The sequence below is a fragment of the Aythya ferina genome (genome assembly GCF_964211825.1).
Source record: "Aythya ferina genome assembly, chromosome: 2".
Taxonomy (NCBI): Eukaryota; Metazoa; Chordata; class Aves; order Anseriformes; family Anatidae; genus Aythya; species Aythya ferina.
In genome coordinates, this window is record NC_140297.1 from 13,763,021 (window position 1) to 13,774,340 (window position 11,320).

Genomic DNA, 11,320 nt, shown 5'->3' on the forward strand with positions numbered 1-11,320 from the left:
AAATATCATTATTAGTTCACTTACAATTATATTAACCTTCACCAAATATTCATGATTCTTCTAGTTCAATTTCTCTATTTAATGGAAATCAGATGTCATTAATTATATTAAAAATTATTATGCAAAACTTATTTTCTATGTCTTTTCCCTGCATACATGTATGCTCTTTTCCACCACAGCTCTTTATCCTCAGGCCATCAGAGAGAGTCTTCCTCAGAAAGAACAAGACATCTGCAGCAAGTAAACAGCATCCCCAAGGAGAGTCATGTTGATGATAGGATTTCTTCTTTTCCTTTGCTGTGAGCAGTATGATGCTAACTTTTTCTTTCTCCTTCCTGTAGGGTCCAGGTGTGGATATTTTTACATGTCTTTATAGACTGCACATTTTCATACCTTGCACTTCCTTCACTCTACAGTATATTTGCATGTAGAATATATAGTATGTTTTACTTACCTTAGACATTTATTCTTTACTCTCTTCATTATTATTAAATCAGTGTTGCCCAGCTCTCACTCCTTTAACTGATCATGGTTGAGTTTGGTCTCCACTTTTGCCCTGTCTCTTACCTTCCACACCACACACAACATCCTGTGCTCCAACTGACATCACACCACAATTGTATTACCCTAACACTGCCTCATTATGTTGGGGTCACATATTTTCTTTTGCAAAAGGTAGCTACTTGTTAACACTATCTATAGAAAAATTACAACTCATTTTTACACTATTACACAAAAACAAGCAAAAGTTAAACAAATTAAGAAATTGACTTCCGGTCATTAGAAAGTTGTTACAATTTATCAAGGTAGAAAAACACTCAAAATAGGCCAAGAAATGTTCAGAGAAGATCTGGCAAGTTATCATACCAGATTTTCTTTCCTGAATTGCTCTGTAATACCCAGTTTAGTGTCTTTAAAAACACTACATTTTTGCTGACTCATGTCTCCATACAATGTAGTTTGTAGACCGCCCTCCTGTCATATCTATTTTGACAGGGTCTGCTATCTGAGTGCTGTGTGGAACTTTCTTTCCTTCTCTGTTTGACAGTCTAGGTTCTGCAGTTGTGTTCATGAATGTCAAACCAACAAAATCTCCTGACATTTCATGTAATAATTTTTCTTTGCCTAAAATTTCCATCTTAAGGCATGGTATGTCTCATTTTTAGAACTGTTTGTTACAAAGATTCAGAAGCACTGTCTGATTCTTTTGTCAACAGTAATAAAATGTCCTTTTAGCACATTATTTTTTGCCCTGCATTTTATACATTGTTTGGTTTTAATCAATGTTACGTAGTCTTAACTCACACCATATGGTTTTTGTTGTTTTCCACTATCTCCATTTAATATCATCTACTGAAGATTTGCCAAATAAGGCAGAGCAAGCAAGTTGGTCATACAGAAGGAACAGTTACTATGTGATTAGCTGAAATATCAAGGGCATAATCAAGTTATGCTAATACAGCTTTTTTTTTTTTTTTCCCTCTGAATCCATGTGCGCACCTGCTTTGCAATAAATCCCTTTATTGCCATTGGGTTCCTGTTGGTCTTGGCATAGATCAGACAGGTGCAATGGAAGGGCACTGCACTAATTTCTCAGAGATTCCTAGGAGCTTCAGGATTTCAACACATTCAGAAAACCATGTTTTAGTAGGAAACCTTATCACTTGCCCTAGGCTACTATTTTAAAAAATCAGATAGAGTCTTTCTGCTTCATCTGACCTTTACTTCAATGAATTCCTTCAACCTTCTGGAAACAAAAAGAAGTCTAATGAAAAAAATGTTGTCTATTTAATGTCTTAGAGAGAAAGAAGTGACTAGGACTCAAATCTTGGATAACAGCAAGTCAAAAAAAAAAAAAAAAAAAAAAAAAAAAGGCAGAAAATTCTAAAGTAAGAGTGACAACATTACAGTGAAGCAGCTTCTCTGCAATGATTCCTCTAACACTCTTGTAAAGCTCTACTGATATATTCAAGTTTTGCTCCTAAAACCTGATGCAATATAAAAACAGGCAACACAAACGGTTAGAAAGACTGGAATGGAATGATCAAAAAAGAAACTAGAGAAGAGAAAGCAATGGGGAAAATTTATTCTTGCAGGAAATGCAGCTTACTAAATATGTTTAAACCAAATTATATAATTTATATTGCTATCAGTATATTCTGGATGTTTCATTGTAATTTCTAACTTTATTGCTTCATTTCCTTTTGAAGTACATCCTCCTCCAACCCCCCAACCCACCCCCCCAAAAAATATATATATATATATACAGTATGATTCATGAATTAAATTTCCAAATGCAACTAACATTTAGGTCATTAAAAGTAGCTGATTAAGCTGTCATTGAGAAAATTTACATTGCTGTTCAGAGAAAAGAAAGACTTGCTATACTTTGTGTTCTGGGCAGTGACAGGAACAGTGCCTGTTTTCCCTGTAATAGTCTCAGGCAGAAGTAACAAGCTTTTTATGTCTAGTGCTAAGTTTGTTATAAAAATAACTGTAACACTGCTGGCTACACATCCTGTGCCATAGTACCTGATATAGATTTGCCACTATTAATCCAGTTAGTGCACACACTTTTGGACTACCCTGAGAATCTTTCATTCAATAAAAAGGAGAGAAGGAGCAGAGTATCCCAGGGATGAGTTCTCCCATTCCTCTGTGCTTAGAGGTGAAGCCTAAGGAGGAAGACTACCAGTAAAGGATAATGATGGAGTCAATAACTGCTTGGAAAACTCAACAGATGCAAGTCCACAGCACCTGCCAAGTTGCATTCAAGGGTGCTGAGAGAACTTGCTGATGTGTAAGGCCACTTCTTATCTCTTCCAAAGATTGTGGAGAACACAAGGAGCTCTCTTTTCAAAATAGGCCAAAAATACAGTCTAGGGAACTATAGGCTGGTCAGCCTTATTTCAGTCCCTGGTAAAATTGTAGTGTGAGCCTTTTTAGGCCTCATTTCTGGGCATATGAGGGAGAAGAAGGTGACCAGGACCAGTCAGCATGGGTAACCATGCTGGTAAACAAGTGTAAATCATTCCTGACACACTTGATTGCCTTCTATGATAAAATGACCAGGAATAAGGAAGATGGGAGATTGGTGGGTGTCACAGAATCACAGAACTGTAGATGGAAGGGACCTCAAGAGATCATGGGTCCAACCCTCCTGGCAAAGCAGGTTCCCTAGAGCAGGTTGCCCTAGGGACGTCCAGATGGGCCTTGAATATAGCAAGGTATGTCTCACACAATATTCCTTTACTGAAGGTGGAATTTTACAGTCTGGGTGAGTAGACAACTGGATGGTTAAAAAACTAATTAGATAGGCTCAGAGGACAGTGATTGATTAGTAACAAGTGGAGTATCACAGGTACCTGTCTTGTGATCTGTCCTCAACATCTTTAAGAGGAAGACGGCAATGGAGCACATACTGTATAGAGCTCTGATGGGCTCTATATAGATGCCTCCTCCACTCTGGAGAAGACAAGTGAATATGCTCTGAATAGGTATGCAGGTGACACACAATTTATGGACAAAGAAATATGTTCAAAGGTAGGGCTGTCATCTGTCAGTCTGTGCGCAATGAAAGGAAGTAGTAAAACAGCTGTTTTCAGTTCTCATGAGTTTCACATTTTCCTTATTTCTGAATCACATGGGATAAATTCCCATAGTTCTAATCTGACCTTTTAGATACAGATGAAATACAAAGGAGAACTTAGACTCAAGCTGATACATTTTGAATAGTTCTGAGTTGAGAGCATGAACAGCTACCAAGCTTGAGCAAGTAATTTCTCAGAATTTGTGTATCAGCCCATTTCACATTAATTAGACCAAAGCTTGCAAACATTGCTCATTTATTCAGTCACTGCTTGCTGACTACTAAGTATCAAAAAGCCCTCAAATGAGTTTGCTTTCACCTGATTGCAGGTTTATTCATATGATTCCAGCCTGAAGGAAGGAAAAAAAATAGCTCTTAGAAAAGTTGTTTTCTGATAGATACAAAGTGCCTCATCTATCATATTTGTAAAATCCTACCTAGATAATTATTGACTCATTGCAGCTTATTTTTGTGAGAACCACATTGTTAATAATGTATCATTACAGTGTAGACCTCAAAATAATGGTTAACATGCAGTTCTTTCATTAATAAAACAAATACTTTGAAATATGTCAAAGCCAAAATTAAATGCCAAAGAGGAAAAAAGATGAATTTACCTATTTAATCTAAATAATACTACTTAATAAAATGCAGGAAAAAAAAAAAAAGTATAAAATATATTTGGGAAGTCAGCATAAAAAAAAAAATCTTCATACATCTTTTTTATTCTTCATAAAATGTGAATACAATAGAACGTTTTTATAATCTATATAAAACTTATCATATCTGTAATTATTTACAAAGTGTAACTGTAACACACACACACCAGTCAATCTTCTACCAAAAGCAAACTTGCCAATGCCTAGCCCATGAGCCACATCTCACTGATCGCTGCTTCTCTGGGACAATGATGATGAATTCAATGATGGAACTGTAGAACTGATCCTTTCCAAGATTCCTTCCCAACTCAGAGAAAATTTGTGCCTATGAACCAGATTTACAAAGTGGACTGCAGACAGTCTATTCTTGGCATTCCATGTCACATCATAGATTTCAGGACAAAGGAGTACAACCTTTCTCAACTCCTACCACTCCAACGCCATTTCTAAGTTGTGCCCACAGCTGATTTTGCCTACAAAAAAAAAAAAAAAAAAAAAAAAGCATTTCCCAGTTGCACAGCAATTTCAAAATTGGTATTGAAACATTAACAATGATGCCACGATTCAAAAATTTTTAAAACATTCTGGGGTCACAGTATTGGAAGGTTGTTCTGCTCTAACAGTTGTTGTATCACATCTACTATTGTGGTTATATCTTCTTCCACTCCTAAATCTGATATACATATCTTTTATGTGGAAAGAAGAGATCCAGCCCTCCCAAATTCCATGTGGACTGACCTGGCTTTTCTAGTTCCTTCAATTATTATGCATAATATCTTAGATCTAGAAAAAACATTGAAGAACTTTTTTTTTTTTTTTTAAATATAATTTATCCTTTCTCCAGAAATCCCTTAGATAACTGGCATTCAAGTCTTTCCAGTAAAGCAAGAATCAGTGACAGAAAACACAATCATTTGCTAGTGTACAAGTAAGGCTCATCTTCTAATGAAAAAAAAAATTATGTGACCACATAGTTAAACTATTAAACTCTGTGTACTCATGCTTTAAATAAATAAATAAAAACTAATTGAGTCTTCCTGACTAACTTAATTCTAACATTGGATCTATATTGGATTCAACCTTTACAACCTAAAAAATAATTAAAAAAATAAAAATAAATAAAAAAGAAATACCCTCTTACAGAATCACACTGGTAACCTGTGGAGGAATGGTTAAGTGAAATAGGACATGTGGATGTTGGGCAGTTAGGAGGCAATGGGCTAGTGAAGTACCGTACTCAACTCACATGAGTCTGGCATGTACGCAGCTGGCTGAGAGCCAATCAGGCTCAAGGACACGATGCCCTTGAGCGATTGGGAAAGTCCCTAAGGCGGGACGGTGGCTAAAAGAAGGAGGAACAAACTGAAAAGAGCGGGAAATGTTAGCCAATGCTGAGCTTAGTTTTTGCAATATGTATGAGTTGATTATGTTCGAACTAGATAAAAGGTGACTGAGCTATCCATTAAAGTTGAAGTTCACTGTTCACTCATATTGAGCGTCTGTGTCTTCCTTCCGTCGACAACAGTAACCTTTTGGCTTACAAACAACTTTGGGATCCTATTACAGCACTCTGGTGAATGTCCGACTGGCTATTCCATTTGGTGGAATAGCCACTTGGTGGAATGTGACATCCTTGTTTCACAGCTGTCAGTTCACTGCAGGGAAGGTACATGAGGGATATTAAGATTTAGGAATCTTTATTTTTTTTTTTTAATTATTATTTTTTTTCAATTAGAGACAACCCTGTAATTGTCTCCACAAGCCCAAACTCCTGCTTGCATCTTTGTCTTCATCCAAATCCAAGGCTTTCTCTGGTACTGCCAATAACATGTCTATTTGGTTAGAAGAATCTCACAGTGGCTTAAGAACAGAAAGTAATTAGTCTCACACATAAATCGGAATGTGGATATGCTCCCAGTGGAGTTGCTAAAGCTGAGTAACTACATGACTCCTCTTCCATGGTGTGAATAAGGCACATGCCTCAACAGAGAGTGCTAGCAGGGTGGAAAGTTTATACCCTCTTTTACTGGATCTCTTCCTATTTTCTATTTGTTTATTATTCAGTTTTGAGGTGCTTTATATGATCTCAGGCAGGAAGCTGAGACAAAAACAGTGGTTAAGAGCTAACACATAACATTGCACTCATCTATTTAATTCTGCAGGACTGAATACGAAATTTTGTATTTAATTTATATATAGTTGTCATGTCTATGCACAACTGAGTATATCAATAGCAAAAGCAGGATACAAGGAATGCAGTTTAAATAATCTGAAACTGTTTTAAAGAAGGCATCTGGAAACTGTCTGGGAATAACCCATAAGGGTAAGACACTCATAAATACATAATGGAACAACCTTGCACTGAAGTAGAAGATAGGAATCCTAAATGCATCAGATAAAGACCCAAGTCAAGTTGATAGTCACATTTAGAAAATGAAAATATTAGATGATTCCAGATCAAAGGTAAAAACAGAGACTAACAAACATATAGATTTGTATAGACAAATGAAATGATTATGTGAACAATGGCCAAACAAGCATGTAAAATTTGTGAGTGATCAGAATCTGAACAGCTCAAAGAAAATAATGGGAAGACAGAGACCAGACAGGATCAAGGGTTAATATAGTTAATAAATAAATAAATATCAGTAACAAGGAGCAAGATTCAAGTTCATAATGACAGGAATGGACTAAGAATCTAATCCAAGGAAGAAAGTACCTCTGTAAGAGAAAAGAACTGCAACAGAAGTGCAACTCAGATCTCTAATATATCCAGAAGCTGGACAGTGCATAATGCAAATATGCTTTAAAAATAAATAAATAGTTTGAATTAGTAGTGAAAGGAAGCTAAACACATTTTAATTAATTTATTTGTGTATCTAGGTATCAAGTTGGAACAGTATTCCTTCTTACAGGTCAAAGGTAGCTTGAATTTGCCCACTACTATATATTATTATATGACAAATACAGATGGAAAAGTAGGACTTCTCTTTTAACTGCCAGCTGAATACAAAGCAGTTAAAATTCCAAATACAACACATAACGATCAATAGGAAAGGAACACACTTGTGCTGCCAGAAACACAAGAACAGCATCTAGGATAAGATGGTATGATAAACAGCTGATGTATAATTACAACATATTAAAGAATGCCAAACAACCATATGAGAGAAAGTTGGATAACCAAGAATCACAGCCCCAAAAATAACTTTGGACATATGGCATATGAAATGGTCAGGAGAGACAACAGTTATTATGCATGAACAAGCTATAAGATAGCTTGTTCTCATTTTGTGTTTTGTGCCAAAGTGTGTCATCTTGTCCAGTATAGAAACTACTCCAGTAATGAATCTAGTTTAGAATGAAATATGTGACTGTTTGATATGGAGTGACTTTGTGTTTTGCCTGAGTCTGGAGCTACCACTAAAAACACTGGGTGATCTTTTTGACACCAAAAGAGACTGAACTGCAAAAGTCACTGCTAGTGGGAATAAAAGTTTGGAAAGAAGCAGCAGACTGTCACAAGCTTTACACAAGTGTTCTGAAATCCTCTGTCAGTTGCTAAAACTTCTAAGATTCAGGAAGTTCTAAATTAATTACGATTCACCTACTTATTTCTCTTGAAATAAACTATTTTGATTTGTTAACAAACTAAAAAGAATAAAAATAAAAATAAAAATAAAAATAAAAATAAAAATAAAAATAAAAAGTGTCACCCTAAGCAGGTGTTGTTCCTTAGAAAACTTTATTTTTATCTTTCTTGGAGCTCTTCTACTGAAAATATCTCAGAAGAGATGTTACATTTCCTGTTAAGGAATAAGATTACTAAAAAAAGGAGAAGTTAATAATTATTTAAACTTTGGGTTTGATTTTTTTTTTTTTTCTGACAAAACCTTGATGCCTACTAAACATTTTACTATATTTACTTTAGTTAATTCAGATTTATAATAATCTGAAATATTCAATTGTTGTTTTTCTGTAGTTACTTATTTTGTCAAGCAGAAGAAAGTGAAAGACACTTAAGAATATTTTCTACTGGAAATGGAAGTATGTTACCATTTTTAGTTGCATGTATAGTCATTGTGCTATTTAATAGACAACAATTTGGTGTATGATTTGTAGTCATAGAAACTCTCCTGAAATTCAAGTCATTAGGAAAGCTATTTAAAAATGAAAATGTTATTTTTGCAGAACAGCACTTATTACTTACACAAACCAAAAACATAGTGAAAAATTTCAGAGCTTATGGATCTCTGCCATATTCTGAAATGAATAAAAATTTGTTTCAGAAATAGTAATGAGAACTATGCTCGTTTACCTCCTATTTTTTTTTTATTTTTTTTCTTTTTTTTTTTCCAGTCAGAATAAGCAGATAATAAAATAGTTTATTGCTGATTCAGCAAAACGATTTTGTGAGTGACTTATTTCTATTTTACCACATGTTGCTCTCTGACATCAGTTTCTGAGTTGATCTGTGTGACCCATTTTGTTTTTGAATTTATCCCAGAGTAATCTGGACCAAGAAGAAAATAATTTCTTGTTAGTTTACGAGACAATCACTGATGTGAAAATTTCATCATCATCTACATAGCCTCAGTCACAATTACAGGTTATTAATCTAGGTTGAAAGAGAAAAACAAAGGTATTTTGGCTTTATTTTCAGATTCAAAAACATATATATTTTTTAAATATATATGCATATATTTAAATCAGTAATATATATATATATAGACTATGTATGTTTTTATTCCAGTCATTTGCATATTTTCCTACTAAATAAAATGTTAGAAATGAAGATCTGAATGGTTTTTGACATTATAGGAGAACACTAACTCACCCCAGATAACATTCTGTCACTGTACCGTAAGTGGTGCAGATGCAGTTATGAGGCCAGTAAGTACAAATATCATCACACACAAGTAATCACATTTTCTCTGTGTGGCATAGAGAGCAATCATCTACAAAGTGTAAATCTTTTCCTTTCCCACTAATCCATCTGGGTGTTCACAAGGACTGAATAAATTGTTTATTCATCATAAAGATTAATTTCAGCTGGTGCTGCTTTGCTTTCTGTAATGAAAGGGGAAAAAAAAAAAAAAAAAAAAAAAGCAAAACAAAACAAAATACAACAATCTTTAACTGAAAAAGCAGCTTTGCCTCTCTTATTCCATGCAGATGGTGCTGTTTACCAGTTATCTCTCAGAGCAGGGAGGAGACCAAAGCCTAGATGAATTACAGCTGGTTCAAACTAATCCAGAGAAAAGCTGAAGTTAATGAGGAAGAAAAGTAATTTGTCAAAATGTGTGATTACCATGATCTCACAGCTAGTCAAACTATAGCCCCACTAATGGTCTACTCTGCATGCAAAAATCGTATCTTTGATACTCAAATCATAGTGGTGCCAAGAAAGTTTTCTTCATGAAATATTTACAAACTAACCCTTCTCTAATTTCTTAATTTCTGATTGGAAAAAAAAAAAAAAAAAAAAAAAAAAAAAAAAAAAAAACCTCATCTTTCCATTTGAGAATTAATCTTTTTTTCTATTTTTTTTTTCTATCTTTTAGGACATTAGAACTAGCTGGGTCACTCTACTGGCTTTAGTTGGAAGGGGTGGAAGGGGAAGGTCGTGCAGGAGCTGCAACTAAGCTTTGTTATGAACTGGCAGCTGCTGAGGAAAGAGACAGGGAAGTGAGCCCAGTCCAGGTATTCTATAAGTCACAGAGTGTCCCTCACTTTATCTGCTTTATCTGGACAGATTCACACCTATAGACTTTAGTCAGTCAGGAAGGTAATCATCTATGGCTACTTAGTCTGAGAGACTGACCAGGCACTGTTTCTTGGTACAATTGCAGATGAATACCAACAAGAAGTAAGATAACAAACATCACTTACATCTGAAAGGGTACAGATGGCTCTATTCTATGCAGGGTGCATGCCTCTTCATAGCATAGTGACTTGAAGGAAGAATATGGCAGTAGTTTGACCAAATATTCAATTGCTGTGAATGAAGAGCAATTTAAAAAATCAGGAAGGAGGGAAGTAATCAGCTGCACACGTCTGTGATTTCTGGGTGTAAGGGATTTGTCTTTTGGTAAGCTTCCACATGAAACTTCTGGCTGCCAGCAGAGTTGTGGTGCAAACAGCAGCCACATCTGTGTGAATTAGACTTTGCTTTTCAGAAGCACCGTTTCTAAACATTAGCAGAGAAATCTCCCCTTTCTCTGTTGTATAATACAGTTCAGTGTATATAAAACACATTATTGTTCTTGGCAGAATAAATTACTAATATTTTCTTAGCCACCAAAGTGAACATAAATATTTGTTTTGCATGAAAAAAAAAAAAAAAAAAAAAAAAAAAGCATATGGATTGTCATGCACTTACTTTGCCTCAGGTACTCAGGTGGTTTTGGAGCACGCTGACATAAGATCATAACGTTCCCTACATCTGAATGTCCTTTTCTCCTATAGCTAGAGAGTTTATGCATTCCTTAGCACCTACAATAAGATTTTTATTTACTGATTAAAGTAAAGTGAGGAGTCATAGTTCCTAAGCTTAAATGCCACTGCTGGAAGGAGGCAAATGTCACATTCATATTAAGGAAACACATGAGAAAACACATAGTGATGAAAGGAGCTTGGGCTAGACATATGAGTAGTCACCTTATTGACTTCCAGGCAATTGCAAGAGTTAAGAACTGATGAGATAAAAAAAGTTGCTAGTACTCATTTCATGGAGACTGGTTTAGACAAACATCTGTGAGGAATCATTGATTCTGCCTTCAGGCAAAGCAGCAGACAACTTGACCTCCAAAGGTCTATTTCCAGCCCTATTTTTCTATGGTGTATATATATATCACTATAGTATGATGAGACCTAAATTTCCTTAGGAGCATCAGGTGATTGAGTAGAAGCCTTCTTGTTGAGTTAGCATTCAGGCTTAAAAATATTATTTTCACTATTGGCTGTGTAAACATATTTTTTTTAATCTGAATTTTTATTGCTTTGATTATTTTTCCATTATGCCAGCATAGGCGTGCACTATGCTGAATATCTTCAGGCAAGGTAAGTTCTC

At 35.2% G+C, this 11,320-nt stretch overlaps 1 long non-coding RNA gene across 1 annotated transcript; it reads right to left on the reverse strand.

The window, feature by feature from the left end:
• Positions 1–3,902: 3,902 nt before the first annotated feature.
• On the reverse strand, positions 3,903–9,228 carry LOC311432504. The gene is made up of 2 exons (XR_014690093.1): positions 9,086–9,228; positions 3,903–4,721 (listed from the first exon to the last, which is right to left on the reverse strand). It is a non-coding gene; the product is annotated as an uncharacterized lncRNA (long non-coding RNA).
• Positions 9,229–11,320: the final 2,092 nt, after the last annotated feature.